This window comes from Neovison vison, chromosome 6 (assembly GCF_020171115.1).
Source record: "Neovison vison isolate M4711 chromosome 6, ASM_NN_V1, whole genome shotgun sequence".
Classification (NCBI taxonomy): Eukaryota; Metazoa; Chordata; class Mammalia; order Carnivora; family Mustelidae; genus Neogale; species Neogale vison.
Window position 1 is genome coordinate 2849228 of NC_058096.1, and position 22091 is coordinate 2871318.

The 22091-nt window shown below is 51.4% G+C and overlaps 1 protein-coding gene across 6 annotated transcripts in view; it reads right to left on the reverse strand.

The window, feature by feature from the left end:
- Positions 1 to 22091, reverse strand: part of PKNOX1 (PBX/knotted 1 homeobox 1) — a 64023-nt gene that overhangs the window by 41717 nt on the left and 215 nt on the right. Inside the window, exon 1 of one of the 6 annotated variants that reach the window (XM_044250863.1) lies at positions 20947 to 20968. The exons of 2 other annotated variants lie outside the window; for them this stretch is intronic. The gene's annotated coding sequence lies outside the window, so the exon portion shown is untranslated. 3 more of the 6 variants (XM_044250859.1, XM_044250861.1, XM_044250858.1) reach the window with 3 other exon arrangements.

A 22091-nucleotide genomic window follows, 5' to 3' on the forward strand; every position in this document is an offset into this window, starting at 1 on the left:
CCTGGGATCGAGCCCTGCATCGGGCTCTCTGCTCAGCGGGGAGCCTGCTTCACCCCCTCTCTCTGCCTGCCTCTCTGCCTACTTGTGATCTCTGTCAAATAAATAAATTAAAAACTTTAAAAAAAAAAAAAAAGAGAGCGAGAGAGAGAGAGAGACCTAAATGTGAGATAGGAAACCTTCAAAATCCTAGAGAACACAGACAGCAACCTTTTTGACCTTGACCACAGCAACTTCTTCTTCTTCAATTTAAACTCAATTAATTATCATATAATGTCTTAATTGTTTCCGGGGTACAGGTCTGTGAATCATCAGTCTTGTATAATACCCAGTGCTCGTTACAACACATACCTTCCCCAATGTCCACCACCTAATTACCCCATTCCCATCCCAATCCCCCCCATCCCCCCCACCCCGTCCCACAAATTCTTGCTAGACACACCTTCAGAGGCAAGGGAAACAAAAGCTAAAATGAACTACTGGGACTTCATCAAGATAAAAAGCTTTTGCACAGCAAAGGAAATGTCAACAAAACCAAAAGACAAACTACAGAAGGGGAGAAGATATTTGCAAATGTCTTATCAGATAAAAGGCTAATATCCAAAATCTATAAAGAACTTATCAAACTTGACACCCAAAAACAATTAACCCAGTCAAGAAATGGGCAGAAGACATGAGCAGACATTTCTGCAAAGAAGACATCCACATGGCCAACAGACACACGAGAAAGGGCTCCACATCACTCGGCATCAGGGAAATACACGTCAGAACCACAGTGAGATCCCACCTCACTCCAGTCAGAACGGCTAAAATCAACACGTCAGGAAACGACAGATGCTGGCGAGGATGCGGAGAAAGGGGGGCCTCCTGCACGGCTGGTGGGAACACAAGCTGGCGCAGCCGCTCTGGAAAACAGCACAGAGGTTCCTCAGAAAGTTGAAAATAGAGCTGCCCTATGACCCAGCCATCACAGTAACGGGTATTTACCCCAAAGATACAGATGGAGTGACCCAAAGGGGTACGTGCACCCGAATGTTCATAGCATCAATGTCCACAATAACCAAACTACGGAAAGAAGCTAGATGTCCATCATCAAATGAATGGATAAGGAAGATGTGGTATATATACATATATGTATACACACACACACACACACACACACACACTCACAATGGAATACTATGCAGCCGTCAAAAAATTAAGATCTTGCCATTCGCAATGACGTGGATGGAACCGGAGGGTATTATGCTGAGCAAAATAAGTCAATCAGAGAAAGACAATTATCACATGATGTCCCTCATATGTGGAATTAAAGAAACAAAACAGAGGATCATAGGGGAAGAGAGGAAAAAATAAAACAAGATGGAAATCAGAGAGGGAGACAAACCGTAAGAAACTCTTAGTCACAGGAAACGAACTGAGGGCTGCTGGAGGGGCGGGGTGGGGGGACGGGGTACTGGGGGCGAGCACTGAGGAGGGCACGTGATGTGACGGGCGCTGGGTGTTCTTTGCGACTGATGAATCACTCAACTCTACCTCTGAAACTAATGATACACTATGTGTTAATTAACTGAAGTTAAATTTTTAAAAAATTAAAACAAAAAATGTTTTAAAAAAACACCAAATCAAAGGGACGCACGCACCCCTAGGTTTACAGCAGCGGCATCTACATAATCAAGATACGGAAGCGGCCCAAGCGTCCGCGGACTGACGAATGGGGAAAGAACACGTTTGGGGGCGGTGTGTGTATGAGCGTGCGTGTGTGCGCGCGCGTGTGTAACGGACCACTCAGCCACGACAAAGAATGCGATCCGGCCTTCTGCACAACACGGATGGAGCTAGAGGGTGTCGTGCTGAGCGAACTACGTCCGTCAGAGGCCGGGAGTACCGCGGCAGTTCACGGTCACACTCACGCGCGGAATTTAAGAAACAACAAGCAAAGAGAAAGAGAGGGAGAGGGAGAGACAGCCCAGGAAACAGACTCTTAACTATCGAGAACAAACTGACGGTCATCAGAGGGGAGGTGGGTAACGGGACGGGGGAGACGGGATGGGGATTGGGCGTGCACCCGCCACGATGACCACTGGATGCTTGAGATAAAAACGAGAAAAAGAAAAGCACCGGTGAGTCCATTCTGACAGACACACGTACATGGATGGACAAGTGGGGGATGGAAAGCTCTGAGTGACTGCAGCGTCCCGGCCAGCGTGTACAGGAGGCTCCATCTGGTCATCACGGCTCCCGGCCAGCGCGTACAGGACGGTCCATCTGGTCATCACGGCTCCCAGCCAGCGCGTACAGGAGGGCACATCTGATCGCGTACAGGAGGGTCCATCTGGTCATCACGGCTCCTGGCCAGCACGTACAGGAGGGTCCATCTGGTCATCACGGCTCCCGGCCAGCGCGTACAGGACGGTCCATCTGGTCATCACGGCTCCCAGCCAGCGCGTACAGGAGGGCACATCTGATCGCGTACAGGAGGGTCCATCTGGTCATCACGGCTCCTGGCCAGCGCGTACAGGAGGGTCCATCTGGTCATCACAGCTCCCGGCCAGCGCGTACAAGAGGGCACATCTGATCGCGTACAGGAGGGTCCATCTGGTCATCACAGCTCCCAGCCAGCGCGTACAGGACGGTCCATCTGGTCATCACGGCTCCCAGCCAGCGCGTACAGGAGGGCACATCTGATCGCGTACAGGAGGGTCCATCTGGTCATCACGGCTCCTGGCCAGCGCGTACAGGAGGGTCCATCTGGTCATCACAGCTCCCGGCCAGCGCGTACAGGAGGGCACATCTGATCGCGTACAGGAGGGTCCATCTGGTCATCACAGCTCCCAGCCAGCGCGTACAGGACGGTCCATCTGGTCATCACGGCTCCCAGCCAGCGCGTACAGGAGGGCACATCTGATCGCGTACAGGAGGGTCCATCTGGTCATCACGGCTCCGGGCACAGTAATCGCTCCTTCAGGCAAGAACCACCACGGGGCCAACGCAGGGCATGAGGAGGAGGAGACACACGGGGTCTCCGGATACAAGCCACAGTTACTATTACTTACAGGGGAAAATAGGAGCCTCACCACAAAGAGAAAACATCCTGACCAGATGCTGACAAGTCCCCTCATGGGTAATGAGACAGAACATCACAGCCCCCCCAGAAAGGACAGATGACACCTGACACCACCATGTAGCCCTGCCCAATCCTGAGGCTGTCCCTGCAAACCACAGCCTGCACAGGAACCCGCCAGCAAGCTTCCCAAGCGCCAGCGTGAGAGGCCGGCGGACCTCTCCAGAAAGGGAAGTGACAGGTAAGTAGGTGTGATCCTCAACTGGGTCCTGGGCCCCCAAACTGTTACTTCCTTCCTGCTTTAAAGCTCCCTAGTGAGACAACAGGCAACATTTACATCCGGCGGAGAAGGCTGTCTTGCCAGCTACCCTCCTGGTGTCGATCACTGTGCTCTGGTTAAAGAAGACGCTATCCTTGCTTTGAAACACACACTGATGTTCCAGGGGCCTCGTGTCTGTGACGGGCTCGCTCTCGACGCTGCGGGCACACATGTGTGTGTATGCATGTGCACGCATGTGCACACACACAGTGAGGCACGGGGCGGGGGGGGGGCACAGACTTGGCAAAATGTTAACACCGGGGAAGGCAGACGGGAAGTCTTTGACCAATTTTTGCAACTTCTCTGTAAGAGTGAAATTCAAAGCAAGAAGTTTAACGTTTCACACTTGCAGGATTAGAAAGAAGGTGAGGGTCTGCTCTGGGTTCAAGGGGGGTCAAGAAGGAACCACCAAATGAGCACAGTGCAAAAGCTGCCGGGCGCCGTGCAGGGGCCCCGGGGGAGACGCGTGGAGTGGGTGTGGCGACGGGGGAGACCGAGCGCTGTTACCCACGCGGCAGCGCTTCTCGCTCGTACGAAACACTCCGTTTTGAGACGCAAGGGCTGCGATGCTTCGGGCTGTGGTCACAACCCCCAGAACGTACTTCAGATGGTCCCAGGCACACACACAGCCGAACAACATGCGGCCAGAGTCAACGACTGCTAAATCTAGCTGGCAGGGGTCTCCGTCCTACTCTTTCCAACTTTCCGTCTCCAAATGTTCATAATACATATTGGGGAAAAGTCAGAATTTTGTTCAAAAACACATGGATATTTTTTAAAGATTTTATTTATTTATTTGACAGACAGAGATCACAAGTAGACGGAGAGGCAGGCAGAGAGAGAGGAAGGGAAGCAGGCTCCCCGCTGAGCAGAGAGCCTGATGCGGGGACTGATCCCTGGACCCTGGGACCATGACCCGAGCTGAAGGCAGAGGCTTCACCAATGGAGCCCCCCAGGTACCCCTCAAAGACGTATGGATTTGCAGTTCTTCTATCAAAACTGGGTAAAACCACAATGTCTGATATAATCGGTACAACCATTCTAAATGGAATTTAGTTGTCATTTGTGCCAAATGCTTTGAAAACCCGTGCTCCCTCTACAGCAGAATACCACGCAAGGAATTTTTTTTAAGGGGCTGGGGGGTGGCGGGAATTCTGTGACTAACACACAGCAGGAGGGTGACCCGCATTCCCACAGGACAGACACCGCCGAACGGGAGGGAAGCGCCAGCAGGTGGCGCCATTGGCTCAAGAGGCTGAAGGGGATCCCATCCCCCGCCCGAACCCCACAGAGGGCACCGGCCCCGGAGGGGCACCCACAAGTGTGTTGCTCCTCACCTGCGGAGCCCCTCCAAACCCCACTCCCCGACAGCAGCAGCTCCTCGCCTCCAGGCGGGAAGGCGGCCTGCGACCTGCGTGCGGGCGGGCAACCGGCTCCCAGCAGCCTCCGTGGGGCTCGCCCCGCACCACTTCTGGGCTCAGGCGTCCGGAGCTGCTCTGTGAGGCAGGATGCGGCGTCCCGGGCTAACTGCAGTTTTGAAACCATCAACTAATCCCCATTTCTTCCCTGCATTACACAGAAAAGTAAGTTCCTATTATGTTCAAACTCAGCAACACTGCCTTAACTTCTTTTTTTTAAAAAAAGACTTATTTATTTATTTGACAGAGAGGGAGAGATCACAAGCAGGCAGAGAGGCGGGTAGAGAGAGAGAGGGGGAAGCAGGCTCCCCGCGGAGCAGACAGCCCAACTCGGGGCTCGATCCCAGGACCCCGGGACCATGACCTGAGCCAAAGGCAGAGGCTTTAACCCACTGAGCCACCCAGGCGCCCCATCACTGCCTTAACTTCCTACCATCACACGGAGCTCCATACTCCAGCTGGAAGGAAGTCAGCCGGGGTCCTTACGGTACGTGCTGGTGAAAGTACATGCACGTAGTGTCGTCTGTTCTACCTCTGCAGGTTTCATCCAGTGAACAAAAGGACACAGCATGTGCTGACCTTGTCCCTTTGCTACCCTTTCAAGAGTTCTGGCCAGACTAATACGGACGAAGAAAACACAATCTTCTGATCTTCATGTACAGAAACACTAAAACTCGCACCAGTAATTCAAGAATCACCAATTTTTAAGTAATAACCGTTTTTCTTTTTTTTTTTTTTTTAAAGATTTTATTTATTTATTTGAGAGAGAGAGACAGTGAGAGAGAGCATGAGCGAGGAGAAGGTCAGAGAGCGAAGCAGACTCCCCATGGAGCTGGGAGCCTGATGTGGGACTCGATCCCGGGACTCCAGGATCACGCCCTGAGCCGAAGGCAGTCGTCCAACCAACTGAGCCACCCAGGCGTCCCAGTAACCGTTTTTCATCTAGCAATGATTAAACTCCAGCGAGGGTCCCACACTTTGCTGGCAGAGGTGAAGTGAAACCTGGAACCTGAAGGGGTCCTGAGACTCAGGGACCAAGTAACTTCGGCCACACGAACAAACTGCCATAGGAAGTGTTACACTCTTTTCAGAATCAGCCTAAGAATACAGTGTTAGTGTCGTGACCTTAAAGGCAGATCAAAGTATGGAATGTGGCCCGAATCCAACAGGCAGGCATTTTAATGTTTCTAGGCATTCCTGTCCAGGCGGATGGGACAAAATTTAGTTGTTGGGTTTTTTGTTTTCGTTTTTTTTTTTTCCAAAAAGAACAGATATAAACAGACTGAATCTGAGTGGCGGCGAAGTCTTTTGTGCTCAGAGCAGGTGGACGAATCAGGGAAGGCTTCCTGCGGGCTGGGGAGCAGGGCACGGCGGGGCGGAGGGCAGGCAGAGGCCCTAACCGAGCAGGGCCTGTCTCCTCATCGCGGCCACAACCCTTCGGCCAGCGTGGGTCCCCCACACGGGAACTCCTGCTTGCCTGAGAGCATTTTTTTTTTTCAATATTTTATTTGTTGACAGAGGAGAACACAAGGAGGCAGAGCCACAGGCAGGGACACAGGAGAAACCGGCTTCCTGCTGAGCAGGGAGCCCGAGATCATGACCTGAGCCGATGGTAGACTTTTCCCCGACTGAGCCCCCCAGGAGCCCCTGTCTGAGAGGATTTAATTATTGCCTTGGGGGTGGCATTAAGCCGTATGGAAGATTTAGATTTTAATTTTTTTTTTTAAAGATTTTATTTATTTACTTGACAGAGAGAAATCACAAGTAGATGGAGAGGCTGGTAGAGAGAGAGAGAGAGAGAGAGGGAAGCAGGCTCCCCGCTGAGCAGAGAGCCCGATGCGGGACTCGATCCCAGGACCCTGAGATCATGACCTGAGCCGAAGGCAGCGGCTTAACCCACTGAGCCACCCAGGCGCCCCTAGATTTTAATATTTTTAATTTAAGCTTTAGAATGAACTATGTATTTGACCTTTAAGGTAACTGTAGTATTTAAGAAAATCTGGCCAATTAATCTTACATTTTAGCCTTGAACCTAGTTTAAAATGTAAAATTGGGGCACCAGGGTAGCTCAGCTGGTTCAGAATCTGACTCTTGGTTTCGGCTCAGGTCATGAACTCGGGGTCCTGGGATCGAGCCCTGCCTTGGGCTCTCCCTGCTCAGCGGAGAGTCTGCTGGAAGATTCTCTCCCTCTATTACACCCACCACCCTCTCTCACTCTCAAATAAACCCATAAATCTCTAAAAAAATAAATAAAATCTAGGGGCGCCTGGGTGGCTCAGTGGGTTAAGTCTCTGCCTTCGGCTCAGGTCATGATCCCAGGGTGCTGGGATCAAGTCCCGCGTCGGGCTCTCTGCTCAGCGGGGAGCCTGCTTCCCCCTCTCTCTGCCTGCCTCTCTGCCTACTTGTAATCTCCTTCTCTCTGCCGAACAAATAAAAATCTTTTAAAATAAATAAATAAAGTATATAATTAAGCTTCTGATTTTAGGCATGATTTTTAATTTTAGTGAAAAGGTGTAAAAGAGAAATGTACAGAGACTGTAAACATTCTTCATCTACGCAAGCTTGTGGATTGCGCAGCACTCTTCTAGGTACTGGGAATACAGCAGTGAGCAAAGCCAAGTTCTTGACTCTGCAAAGCACATTTCCTGGCAGACAGGTCTGGAAAGAACTTGAGATTCATTATGTATGTAATTTTAAATTACGATGTCTAATTGGTAAGGTTTTACTTGTTTGGGCAGATATTCCAGGTGTTTCCAATGACAATTAAGCCTCGTACACTCAAGAGTCAAACACTAGGGGCTCAGTGAGGTCAGCGACCCACTCTTGGTTTCAGCTCAGGTCATAACCACAGGGTGGTGAGACTGAGCCCCACGTGGGGCTCCACGCACAGTGGGGAGTCTGCTTGGGATTCTCTCTCTCTCTCCCCCTCTGCCCCCCCCCTTGTGCGCTCTCACTCTCTAAAAATAAATAAATCTTGCTAAAAATAAGTATTAAAACTATGGTTTAGAACATGTAAGGGAATTTAAGTTGTAAATGGGACTAATCATTAAAAATGATTTAGTCTGGGGCACCTGGGTGGCTCAGTGGGTTAAGCCTCTGCCTTCAGCTCAGGTCATGATCTCAGGATCCTACGATTAAGTCCCACATCCGGCTCTCTGCTTAGTGGGGAGCCTGCTTCTTCCTCTCCCTCTGCTGCTCCCCTTGCTTGTTCTCACTCTCTGTCAAATTAATTAATTAAAATCTTTTTTAAAAATAAAACATTTTAAAAAGTAATAAAGTCTGATCATCTTGAGTTAATCAAAGTTAACCTTAAAGAGAGGGCTAAAATTTACAAAGTTTGTTTTCTTTTTTTGTTGTTGTTTTTTTGTGTTTTTTTTTTTTTAAGATTTTATGTATTTACTTGACAGACAGAGATCACAAGTAGGCAGAGAGGCAGAGAGAGAGAGGAGGAAGCAGGCTCCCTGCCGAAGCGAGCACACAAGTAGGTAGAGAGGAGGAAGCAGGCTCCCTGCTGAGCAGAGAGCCCGATGCGGGACTCGATCCCAGGACCCTGAGATCATGCAGAGACTTAACCCACTGGGCCAAATGCAGAGACTTAACCCACTGAGCCACCCAGGTGCCCCAAAATTTACCAAGTTACACAGAGAAAAATAAAATTTATGAAGTCCACATAAAGCATAAGAAAAGAATAGGGCTGTAACTTTGCAGCATAAAAACATGTCGATTTAAAATAATCTCAAAAAATCTTCCCTGTGCTCAAAAGTCTCACATCAAAGGGCGTTAAAAACTAACAGCAAGAAAAGCTACATGCTCAGAATGTTTTTTAGGCACCTTAATAATAAATGGAAAGAGAACCTGTATGTCATCCACAGGGGACTGGTGAAATCAATTGCAGTTCCCCGTCATCAATCATTAACAGGACGGTTTCATCCAACAGCGGCCTGGAAAGGGCTCCCAGCAACCGTCCAGGGGAAAGGGAGGGCACACATTTGCCACGACTTCATTCAGTCCACAAATATCCTCTCTGTATTCTAAAGGCTGGGATGGAGTAGTGGACAGGACAGGGTCCCTGCTGTCAAGACACAGCCTTACAACAACGTCCAAGAGGTGTTTATGGACCAATCTGGGGAAAAGAGGCATCTCTCTAGTACCAGGACACCCCATCTAAGGCCCCCTCCTGCAACCCCAGGAAGTTCGATGGTCTCCGTGGAGGTCTACTGTATTCCTGGTCAGATTTATTCCTAAATATCTTCTGGTTTTTCTTGCCACTGTCAAAAGTATCTCATTGTTACTGCACTTTCCGGTGGGCTTCTGGATAAGAAATGCCCCCGGTTTGCACACACTAACCCCGGACCCGCCAGCTCTGCGGGGCGGTACACCTCACGGAAGGTGTACCCGTTGTTCTTGGCACGTGTCATTACCTGTAAGTCATAGGGCTGCAGTCCCAATCAAGATTCCCGGCATTTTTGAGAAATGAGGCCTACTGTGATATGCATATGGGGAACACGCCTCCATGCATCGCTGAGTTACTCTCGAAAGCTTGAAGACATGCCAACTTCCAAAATGCCCTATGAGGCCACATTGGGTAACAGCAAAGGACCAATAAACAGGCCAATGGAACAGAAGAAATAAGACTTTAGACCTGCCAGGGCTTGAAGAAGTACCAAAAATGCACAAACCTTAGTAATAGTGACACTGTTATAAAAATCTCTGAACACCATCAATTCCTGCACGTGCTGGTGAAACTGGGCTTTGGTGCTCCTATCCAAGCACGCCGCGCCCGTCCAGCACACGCTCTCCGGGTCAGCCACATGCGCACTTGACTCTTGGTGACCGAGCTGGTTAAGGCAGAAGCACTCAAAAGATGAAATCTTGGGGCGCCTGGATGGCTCAGTGGGCTAAAGCCTCTGCCTTCGGCTCAGGTCATGAACCCAGGGTCCTGGGATCGAGCCCCACATCGGGCTCTCTGCTCCGCAGGGAGCCTGCTTCCTCCTCTCTCTCTCTCTGCCTGCCTCTCCGCCTACTTGTGATCTGTCAAACAAATAAATAAAATCTTTAAAAAAAAAAAAAAAGATGAAATCTCTACCAATTTGGAAGAACATCGTCTCTAAGCTGTGTTATAGGCCGACTCATACAGTCCATGCTGATGCACGGATGCGTGGAAAATTTGTTCTAAGAGGCTCACTCTTCATTTTGTATGAAGGGTAGAGAGGGGGAAGAGAGAAGAACTATCACCTAAATGTATACTCTGTGTGTCACGACCCATGTGAGGCCCTTTTAAAAGGTACCCCTAATCCCGCCCACTGAGCTGAGCTCTTGAATCTGGGCTGATCTCAGTGACTCACTGGAACGCGAAAGCGGTGGAAATGACGTGAGGAAAGTCCTCCCCAGACTCCAGCCCTCAGCCATCAAGCCACGGCCAGCCTGAGTCTTCCTAGCTCAGTACCCCATCAACCACCTGGAGCAGAGGGGCCGTTTCCACTGTACCCCTCCCCAAATCCCTGACCCAGGCAGCCTTGAGCATAAGCCGACGGTTGTTTTATGGGGTGACGGGATTCACACCAGTGGTTAACCAGAACACTCTGGTAGATCATCGGTGACAGGGACCTCAGAGGTCAAATACCTCTGTGAGGTCGCGCTGTCTGGCTCGCAGCCCTGCTGTGTCTTTGACACATGATCTCTGAGAATACAGGAACCTTGTTTCTAACATGACTGTAGAACTCACGGGGAAATCGGCACAGTATCTGGTAACCTGCAGGACTTTGATGCCTCCGTGTTAATCTCATGAATCCCATGTATGAGTGATGGTGTCTTTCAAAATGAGAAGCCCTCAGCGTGGAGGCAGGCGGCGATCCCTGGGCAAACGGGACCGACTTCCAAGCCCAGCGAGGACGCAGCGCTGGGCACTGCCCACCCAGCGCCCCGCAAACATTCACGAGACTCCAAAGAAAACGGCAGCCTCGTGTTTATGAGCAGACACGGCACCTCCCACAGTCAAGGTTTAGAAGTCAGGCATCTCCAAAATACCACAACACAAATTACTGAAAAGGAAAGAACTGCTTGTTCATGCCGCATCGACACATACAAGAAACATACAACGTAGCAAACGTAGACGGACAACGTGGGACAGATTCCTGATACTGCGCGTAAGCATCTGGGTTCAAATGCTGGGTGATAGAGGCTCTGACTGCAACTGTGAAGGTTATTTTCCAGAATTTCACTCTGGAGAAGGTCACCTAGTTCTCATTCCACAGATTTACAGAAACACCCCGCACTGGACAGGGGGTGAAGCACCCCCTCACATCTTCATTTCCTGACCGCCAAGCAACGCCTCCGGACCTTTCTCCCGAGGCCACCCTTCCCAACCCCCACCCCACCCCCAAGGCCAACCTCCACGCTGCAGCCCCAGTGAGGCGTTCCTTGAAGCCTGCTGCCTTCAGGCTGGTTGTCAATTTTCAGAATACTGCGCTGATTCCCCAGCATTCTCCAACAGTGACCAATTTTTTAGTACATTATCACCTCATGGGTTTGAACGTTTCAAAAATAAGCAGAGTAGGGCACCTGGGTGGCTCAGTGGGTTAAAGCCCCTGCCTTCAGCTCAGGTCATGATCTCAGGGTCCTGGGATTGAGGCCTGCATCAGGCTCTGTGCTCAGCAGGGAGCCTGGCCTGCTTCCTCCTCTCTCTCTGCCTGCCTCTCTGCCTGCTTGTGATCTCTGTCAAGTAAATAAATCAAAAAAACCTTAAAAAAAATAAGCAGAGTTTCATATAAATGCATATATTTTTTGATGTTCCAAATTATCCCATGTTTGGCCAATGCAAGCCCCTTTAGTTACCGATTAGAGCCTTTAACATACCCTACTAATTCTCAATAACTTTCTTGCTTTCAGGTAAAACGAGCTCCTCCGTGATCATCTTGTTCATATTCTGCACCAAACTCGGACTTTGCCATTCAGCCAAGGGGCTCAGATTCCTTTCAGTGGGAAACGATATGCACAGACCACCGTTGCTCACTGCTACTGGCTGGTCACTGTTTCTAGGCTTTTCAGGGGACACAGTAAGTGTTTTCTCATTAACGTTTTTTCAAAACGAATTAACACTATTATCTACAATGCAAATTTGAGATTACAGGGTATTTACCTACTACCACTTTGATTTCATATTTCTGTATCTTTTCTTTACCCTGACAACCTCGACCATGTAACATAATGACATACAGATTTTTATTTAGTTAATGGTTGCTACACTTTATACAAAGTTTGATCTAACTCACACAATGGTTTCTAGCATCTATTTAAACAGATAAATCCTGACGCCTTTTCAATTTCATCTAAAGGTGCTGGTCTATACAAGTTTTCTACCTCCAAGGTAAATGCTGGTCATCTACGACTTCCTCATAAACCATCCAGAAGGCTTCTGATTTGTTGCCATCAAACTGTGCATGTTTTATTCCTATTTAAAAATCCTCATGGGGGCACCTGGGTGGCTCAGTGGGTTAAAGCCTCTGCCTTCCGCTCAAGTCATGATCTCAGGATCCTGGGATCGAGCCCGCATCGGGCTCTCTGCTTCCTCCTCTCTCTCTGCCTGCCTCTCCGCCTACTTGTGATCTGTCTGTCAAATAAATAAATAAAATCTTTAAAAAATAAAATAAAAAGTAAAAATAAAAACCCTCGTATGCACAGTTACATCCTTTTTGTAGATGTTGTGCTGTCGGTTCTTCTTAATCCGATCTGCAAAAAGCAAAAACAGATTTGCCTCTATTTTCTTTTACTTGTTCTCCTGGTTTCTTGAGTTGAAAGCTGAATGAATTTACTTCTCTTGTGCTCTAAAGCCTTTAGGTTATACATTTTCTTTCTCCTGAGAACTGTTTCTGCCTGATTCTATGACTGCGGTACACAGCCCTCTGCCATTCACTTCCACAGGCTGAAAATAGTTTTTGATCTCCTCTTTCAATCCAAAAGATACAACGGGGGGGGGGTCTTAACCCCCCTTTTTCAGGGAGTTATTTTTAGCTATCCCTTCACTCTTTTTTCTTTTTTTTTAAAGATTTTATTTATTTATTTGACAGAGAGAGATCACAAGTAGGCAGAGAGGCAGGCAGAGAGAGAGAGAGAGGAGGAAGCAGGCTCCCCGCTGAGCAGAGAGCCCGATGTGGGACTCGATCCCAGGACCCTGAGACCATGACCTGAGCCGAAGGCAGCGGCTTAACCCACTAAGCCACCCAGGCGCCCCTATCCCTTCACTCTTAGGTTCTAACTAGGGTGCATTATGGCCTGAGAATCTGGCCCATAGGACTTACTTTTGGGGTGAAACTGGGGTTTTCCTTTGTGGCCTGTAGGTGGCCAGTTTTGTTAAATGATTCATGTAAATGAAGATAATCTGTATTTTAGGTTTGTTGGGTACAAATTCCTATATGTATCTATGGCCACATTATTTAAATCCTTGAGATCGGTGGCTCTCAACTGGGGGCGATTTGACTCCCTGAGGACATCTGGAAACGTCCAGAAACACTGCTGACTATCACAATTAGGGAGACACGTAGCTACTGGTGTCTAGTGAGGAGGGACTGAGGTGCTGTTCAGTCACAGGCAGAGCACGGGATGGCTCCCTCACAGAGAATGATTTGGCCCCAAATGCCAACAGAGTCAGGCTAGGAACTACCCCCCACATCCTTTCTTTTCTTTGGTCTACTTCGCAGCCTGCAAAGAGCCACATTAAGAGTCCTCCCTTTTACATATACAACTGGCAACTTCTACATTTGGCAAGTTTTACTGTGGCATTAATTTATGATTATTAATCCTACCTTTGAGCCACAGGACGCAGTCCCCCAGTGCTCCGTAACCTGAGTCTGGTTGTGTCCAATGAAATGTTACTAAACCTGCTTTCTTCTTGTTAGGACTGATCGTGATTAGTTGCCTACCTCCTTGTGCTCCAGATGCTATCACACATAAACAGCATTCACTAGATTTCACTCTTCTAAATCTGGAGTTATCACCTGGGAGACTTAAACCTTTTACGTGAATCGTAGTTATCCACACTGCGCTCACTCATGCCACCTTGTATTCGTTGTTTGCTTCTAAGACGCCAAGTAAACTTCCTTGTTCTCTTCTCCTTCGAAGTTTTTACGTAAGCTCTACACCCCACGTGGGACTCGAACTTACAACTCCCAGATCAAGAGTCACATGTCCCACCACCTGGGCCAGCCAGGAACCCCTCTTCTTTCTTCTCAACACCCTTTTGCTGAAATGAAGTTCTCCGAGGCTGCATTTCCCTCCGGTAGTCTGGGGACCGCACAGCCCCCCTCCGGTCCTCTACTGCTGGCTCTCACACCAGCTCCGACGGACCCTCACCCCAACGTCCCAGCCCCCGGGCTCGGCCAGGCCTCACCGCATCCGCGAAACCTACACTAAGGTTCGCTGTATTTCCACACTTTTGTTTGTCCTCCTTAGCAGTCGGGACTGTGACACTTTGTCCTTAGAGGCTCACTGCCGGCTGCGCAAACACAAGGCTGGATCGGCAAACACGTCCAGGATCACTTTAGGACATTTTCTAACCCCTTAAAGTGAGTTTCGGGGCATTTACAGGGTAAACCTTATTAACCGTGGATTTCTCTTCGCTGTAATGCTTCCTTCCCAATTAATGCCATGTAACCTGTATAAACCGTGTGTGCACACACACACACACACTTAGTTGTCTGTGGGCTCACAGTACAGTACCAGGTTGTCTCCTTTCAATGAGGAACCACATCAAACATAGCAAAGCACGTCACAATAACTATGTGCAACGCGCGATGATTCTGACGAGTCTAGACAGAGTTCAGGTAATTGTAATGACACCCTATCAAGAATATAACCAAAATGAGGAAACATTTAAATGTTTTATTTGTACTATCATCATTGCTTTCAACATTATTTATTATGTGAAACAAATACATTAGAGAAACATTCCTTTGAGCTTTGAAGGCAGAGATACTGGGAGCGCTCCATAAGGCTTTCCACTGCACCCAAATTCAATTAATTAAATTATCCACGTGGAGATCGAGTCACATAAAATTGTCTTTGAAAAAAATGGGGAAAACAAGAGACATGGTGATAGAGAAATTTTTAAAATTTAAAAGCTACAGGTCACCTTCTTAGGATATACTGGACTGACATGAAAATTGAACAGAGAAACGAACACATCCAGACACATCAAAACACCCAGGAGAAAACAGCTGTCGGAAAAGAGCTGAAGATTATCAGTCCCCTTTTTCACTCCTTTTACAAAAGAAATGCTGAAAGAGAGAGGAAGACAAGCAAACAAAAAAGCTGGGGAGGGGAGGATTCTAGAAAGAAAAAATAAGCCCTGAAAAACGAAAGACCAGTGAGGGCACCCCCAGCCCAGCCCCCCAGGAGCCCGGCTGGCCGCCCCCCCAGTCCCCTGGCCCATACTTCGGAGGCCTGGCGCCCAGCACTCCCAAGCCCGAGAGCCCGGCCAACTCCGGGACTGCCGCCCACGGGGCAGGCCCGAGATCAAGGAATCCTCCTTGCCTTCCCAGCAGCATCCGGGGTCCCGGAATGACTTCTGGGCCAGGAGGCGGCACCCATGAGAGAATTCGACCCTACAGACCGACTTCATCAGCCAAGCGAGGTTCCCCAGGGCTCAGACGCCAACAAAAGAGAAGAACGACCGGGCAGAGTCAGCTTCCAGCCCGGAGTCACAGGGAGGCCTTGGCCGAGTCGAGTTCTGGCGCAGGAGCTCTGGCCACAGGCCGGCCCCGTTAGGACTACGAAGGGAAACCATCCTACTCCCCCCCTTCTCACCCGCGTTTCCCCAGCACACTTGTGCGGCTTCAGATCGGACTGACCTCCGGCGTGTCACACCGCTGAGCGCCAGTGGAGGTCAGCGAGCTTTTCTGTAAAGGGCCAGACAGGAACCGTTTAGGCTTTGCAAGCTGCCTACCGTCCTCCCTAGATTGTGCTTTCCTGCTTCTGTGACCTTTTCAAATGCAGAACACGCGCCCCGGGGCCAGGCGAGAGGCGCCCATGGCGGGATGGCTTCCAGCCCCTGGTCTGAAAGCAGAGCTGTCCAGAGACATGTGATACTTTAAAAACTGAACTCTTCTATTTTTAACCCATCTAAAAGTTGCTCACTTTGGTGACATCAAGTCGTTTGCATTTTTCAGGGAGTCTCCAAACACGCCCAAGGCGGGAGGAGCGGCCAGGCCCATCCCTCCGGCCCCATCCCTCCCTCTGTGCCAAACTGTGAGCAAAGGGTTCGTCTTCCCCAGCCCCGCAGCTTCACAGCTGCTCTCCGAAGCGGCTTTATTTTACTAACGAGCACGACCAGTTCCACTGACAAGAGAAATGCCAGACATTCGAGGGGAATTTCAAGTTCACATGCTCTCGGTCACACCACCAACTGCAGCCGCGGGCCTGAGACCTTGGCAAACTACATCTCTCCCTCTTTTTCTTTTTTTGTTTTGGTTACTAGCATTTCCCAAAAAACATTGAACTGAGGATCCTTTTTCAGACTAAACCTGTTTATTAAGAAAGCGTCAAGGAATCCAAGAAAATTGTCAAAATTCTGTATTTTAAAAAAAAAGATCTTTTCCCAGACACCTTTCAGAAAACTGTCACTGCGGTTCAAGGAGATTTCATTCAGAGTGTGGGAAGTCATCAGTGCCCGGGCCTGGAGCACAAGTCACCTGCCGGCTGCCCTCCAACCCGGCTTCACGACCCCCAGCCCCGGGAGGTGTTCGGTCAACAACTCATATTAAGGAAAACATTTGTCAAGAAATCACTTTATTTTTCAAACAAGATTTGGGGAGGTGCCTCTCACTGAGTTAACACTCAAAATCAGATACTAAATCCTGTTAAAACAAACTGTATGGAAAGGGGAAGCATTCCCAAGTTAAATGCCCACGTGTCCATTCAAGTCACAGCAAAATTCTAACAGCGAAGTTGATTTCATGGCATCAGAATCTGTTTCAGAAAATCTCACCTGGAAGGCCTTACGACATTGCTGGTAGAATTTAAAATTACAGCACACCCTTGCTTTGCAAATGGTGACTATCATCGGCATCATTAAAAACTGACACTCATGGGGTGCCTGGGTGGCTCAGTGGGTTAAAGTCTCTGTCTTTGGCTCAGGTCATGATCCCTGCATCGAGCTCTCTGCTCAGCGGGGAGCCTGCTTCCTCCTCTCTCTCTGCCTGCCTCTCTGGCTACTTGCGATCTCTGTCTGTCAAATAAATAAACAAAATCTTTAAAAAAACAAAAACAGGGGCGCCTGGGTGGCTCAGTAGGTTAAGCCACTGCCTTCGGCTCAGGTCATGATCTCAGGGTCCTGGGATCAAGTCCCGCATCCGGCTCTCTGCTCAGCAGGGAGCCTGCTTCCCTCTCTCTCTCTCTCTGCCTGCCTCTCCATCTACTTGTGATCTCTCTCTGTCAAATAAATAAATAAAATCTTTAAAAAAATAAAAATAAAAATAAAAAAACAAAAACAAAAACCTGACACTCAAAACTTTCATGATGGACTTGTTATTAAGAGTAAAGGAATAGTTTTAGGAAAAAAGAAGACCCCCCAACTTCTCGAAGCAAGGGCCCTTCCACACGGACAATCCTTCCTCCCGGGCACTGTGTGCTCCTGGACAGAGTGGCCGCAGAAAGGGACGCGGAGGGTGCCTGGAGGGCTCCGTGGGTTAAGCCTCTGCCTTCGGCTCGGGACATGATCCCAGGGTCCTGGGATCAAGCCCCACATTGGGCTCTCTGCTCCACGGGGAGCCTGCCTCTGCCTACTTGTGATTTCTCTCATCAAATAAATAAATAAAATCTTAAAAAATAATAATAAATAAAGGGACCCAGGGGCACCAGCCCTCCTCCCCACATCTCCTGTGATCTGCCCAGCACTAGGCTTGGTAGGCCAGAGAATGGCAGAAAAAAACAAAAAAATACCCAAACCTAAATGCTCAAAAGGTTCTGTGACATCAGACATGCCATAAAGCAATACAGGAAAAAAAAAAAAAATCACAAAATTGTGTGGAGATCGTTGATACTTTTTTTTTTAGTGAGAAGCACGTGGGTTATGTAAGTACAAGGAAACATACATGATATGCTGACTAAAAATATAACCCAAACTGGGGCGCCTGGGTGGCTCAGTGGGTTAAGCATCTGCTTTCGGCTCGGGTCCTGATCCCAGTGTCCTGGGATTGAGCCCCGCATCCGGTTCTCTGCTCAGCGGGGAGGCTGCTTCTCCGTCTCTCTCTGCCGGCCTCTCTGCCTACTTGTGATCTCTCTGTCTGTGTCAAATAAATAAATCTTTTTTTTTTTTAAAGGCACAAAATAACTAAAATAACTAACATGTAAAAATGCATATGTATCCCATTAAACTTGGGTTCCACACAATACATTTTGGGAAATGTTCTCAACCGGGGCCAACTTTTGTCCCCCAGGGGACATTTGGCAATATCTGAAGACACTTCTGGCCTCTGCGGGGTAGCGACCAGGAATGCTGCTGCCATCCCACAACGCCCAGAACGACCCCCACAACACTGAAGCATCTGGCCCCAATGTCAACACTCCCGCAGGTGCACACCCCTGGCCCCACAGCATCATAGAAGTGTCCGCATTTATGCAGCACAAGTTCTGCTGACGTCCATTCTGGGGCGGGGGTGGGTACACACAAACACAATTTAAAAGAATGCAAAGCTAAATTCCTACATTTTTTAATGCAAAAAAATACACACCTTGATCAATAAAACAACGGGTATTGAGACCAGCATTATTATCACAAGTCTGATCAGGTGCAGGTTCTGGCTGGAACCTGCACCACACTACCTCCCAATCCACGGTCCCTTCGGAGTGACCCAAACCTACAGGAGACCCCAGGGAAGGAGGGTGGCAGTGCGGAAGGCCTGTGCCCCTCCCTGAGGGCAGCACCTGGCCCAGGGGTCAGGGCCTGGGAGGTAGGCGGAGGGAAGGAGCTCGTCACTCTCTCTGGGGTGCCCGCTGGGAAACATGAAGAGGCCAGGCCGGTAGAGCTGGGCCCCAAACTGTTGGGAGGGGAGACCCTGTGGTCACCAGTGTGCAGAGCACACAGACCGGGAGAGCGATGGCCCAGCCGAACCAGGGCGGCCCAGCCTCCTGCCAGAGCTCAGGCTAGTTCTGTGGGCCCCGAAGTCCAGCACTAGTGGTTCCGGGACCCACCAGATTCCTAGTTTCCTTCTTGCTCTGTAACCCCCGACCCCTAGACTTGAAGTCGGCCTGCTCCCTGCCACGCTGCCACCTGCCGAAGGCAGCTCACCATCCCGTAGGCGCCAGCCACAGACGGAAAATGAGAAAAGCAATTCCAGGGAACGGGCCCGGCAGCCTTACCAGCACACGGAGGGCTGCGTTCGGCTAGAGACTGCACAAAATCACACACACTTTTTAGGTGGTGGTGGGGGTCACCCCAAGCTGAAATGGTCTCCCCCAGACAGGAGCACCAGCAAACCATGCTGCGCGGCTGAGCCACTGGGAGAAGAGGCAGGCCTGGGGGCGGACCTGTCAGGTGATGCACCCCGTCACTGAGAGGAAGCCTCAAGACAGGAAAACGAAGGCTCAGTTTTACTCACAAACTCTTACACTTGCAATTGGGCAGGTCGGTTGTTCTGAAGATTCTGAGAACACCCTAGAACCTTTTCCCTAAGGAATCCCAGCTAGAATGGAGCTACTGTCCCCTCGCCCCCTCCCCTCACTAAGGCCACTGGCCCCCACCCCGAACCACAACACTTCCAAGCCACTGGTTTCAAACTACCCTGTCACACAGCAAGTTTGTTGCCGTATCACACAGCCTTATGCAAATGAACTTTCCAGAAACAACAGCTATAGGTGGGGCGGCTGGCGGGATGGCAGATGTGGCCTCCTTTGACAGGCTGTGCAGCCAGGGCTTTGCCAAATGACCAGGCCTCCCGCTCTCAGACGTTGATTCTAGCAACTTCCAGACTGAAGCTCTTCTACACTATACTCCCCACCGTCCAGGACACACCGGGAACTGATCTGGTCTCAGCAGAAGGCTGCCCTCCCCACGTGGCTACTGCCACTCCCTCGCCCCTGACAACGACCGCAGACTGCTAAGCTCTGTGCTTGCCCGCCCCTGCAGGCACCAGCACAGCTGCCCACCCGAGGAAAGAAAACAAGGTGCATACACAGGCCTACTGATAGGTTCTGACCCTGCTCTCCATGAATGTGAGTGAGAAACAACATCACATCTTGATTCCCAATAACCTCCGGCTGAAACTCAGTACCGGTTCAATCATCAAGGAAGACAAGAAATCCCCGAGTTTTCACAGTACCTGTGACTTTTCCACCAAGAGAAGCCACAGATATTTTCACAAAGCACCGGAGTTGCTACAGAAACAGCCCATCACTTAGGCTGGTCTCAGCTCCAGAAGGAACCATGGCAGCCCCAAACTGACCCATTACTAAGTAAGCTAACACAGCATCAGTCTGGCTCAGTACTTTGGTAACTGCATTTCAAGAGATGGGCTCTCTCCTCCATCTCATTTTGTCTAAAACATGTGGGTGAGGAGCCCCCAGGCTAGGTGAAGCACAAAAAGGCCCCCGGAGGCAGAGGATTTCCACCCCCTCCCCTGGTTTCAGGCTTTCTCCTAAACAGTTTCAAGTACTTTAACAATTCGCAACAATTTGCAAAAGTGAAAGTTACAGCTAGAATGTTGCTGTCCGCCCGCAGCACCTTCCGTTCAGACACACACCGTCTCTGAAGTTGTAGCACTGGACACGGAGCGGTCAATGCGTGTGTCTGCCCCCCATCCTCAGCCACGCCACCTGCAGACTCAGAAACCCTCACGCCTGAAGGTCAGTCTTCCAAGCTCTGGTTCGGCCGCGGATCTCACCCACTCTAACTCCCGCCTGTAAATCGGACACACGAAGCATCCCCCCACCTCTGCGTAAGGAAGCGCTGGGTCAGCTCCTGCTCTGCACGCACACCTTCCACCTTCGTGCCCCACGTGTCACTCTCCACGCTCAGGACACTGAGGCTGGGAGCGGCCCGCCACCCCCGAGTCCACGTGCGCACAAGCGCAGGAGCGCGCGGCACCGACACCGGCAAACGCTTGCACGTCGCCTCCGGCTCCCCCTCAGTGTCTCCAGCCCCCCATGCGGAGCCTTACATAATGGATCCAACGCGCTGCACTGCAGAAGCGGATCAGGTACTTCCTCTCTCGGAACATGTCAGAAAGGAGTATAAACTCACGCCCAACCCAACCGAGGGTGCCACGCACCCCCGGTGGGGAGGACGCACTTCCCCAGGGAGACACCCCAGCGGCTCTTAGGGAACCTCCTTCTTACAACCCGAGCGTGCGGGCAGCCCTTGCACGCGCCGCCTCCGCCCCGGGCTGCGGGCGTGCGAGGGCCCGGGCCACCCGCCCCTAGCCCCGCTCGGGACGCGGCCCCTTGGGCCCACAAGCACACGGCCCGGCCCAGCGGGCCAAGCCTCGACACACGGGCACCACGAGGCCCTTCCGCGGCCGCCGGGACCCCGCAGAGCGGACGCAACTTTTCCTGATTCCCGTCCAGTGACTCAGGAGCTCTCCCGCAGCGACGTGAGACGCCGGCGAGCGGCCAGCCCCTGCCCCGCACCTCCCGGCACCCACTCCCGCACCCCACACCGCGGCCGCTCACTCGCCACAGGCCGCACACCAGCGCCGACTAATTCCGGGAACCGGGACACCCCGCCCTCGGGCAGGACGGCGGCCGCCCCGATCCCCACCCCCACCCGAGGCCCGCCTCCAGCGGGGCTCCAGGCGACCCCGCGCCCCCGCCCCTCGCACCCCGGCGCGGCTCCGGGCCCGGCTCCCGGCCCGCGACCGCCCCCGCCCCACCGGCTCCGCCCCGCACCCCGGCGGCCGCGGCTCCGAGCGCGCCCCCGCCGCCCTTTCCCCCACCGCCCGCGCGCCCCCCGCCGCCCGGCCCCGCCCCCGCGCGCCCCCGGCCCCGCCCCGCCCCCGAGCGCGCCCCCGCGCCCCCGCCCGCGCAGGGGCGCGCGCCGCGCTCCGAGAGGGACGGTTAGGAGCGCGCGCCTCACAGCGGGCCCCGCGCGGCAGCGGCGGCGCCTTCCAGAAATTTCCGCGTCCCTGAGCCCACACAGAAAAACAAGCGGGGCGCGCCCCCGCGGCGGCCCGGCGGACGGCGCCCCTCCCCGCGGCCTCGGCTCCCCTCCCCCACCCGCGCCCCCTCCCCGCCCCCTGCCCCGGGCGGCGGGTCCGGCGCGGCCCTCCCGGGCGGCGGCGGGCCGCGGAGACCCGGGCGGCGGCGG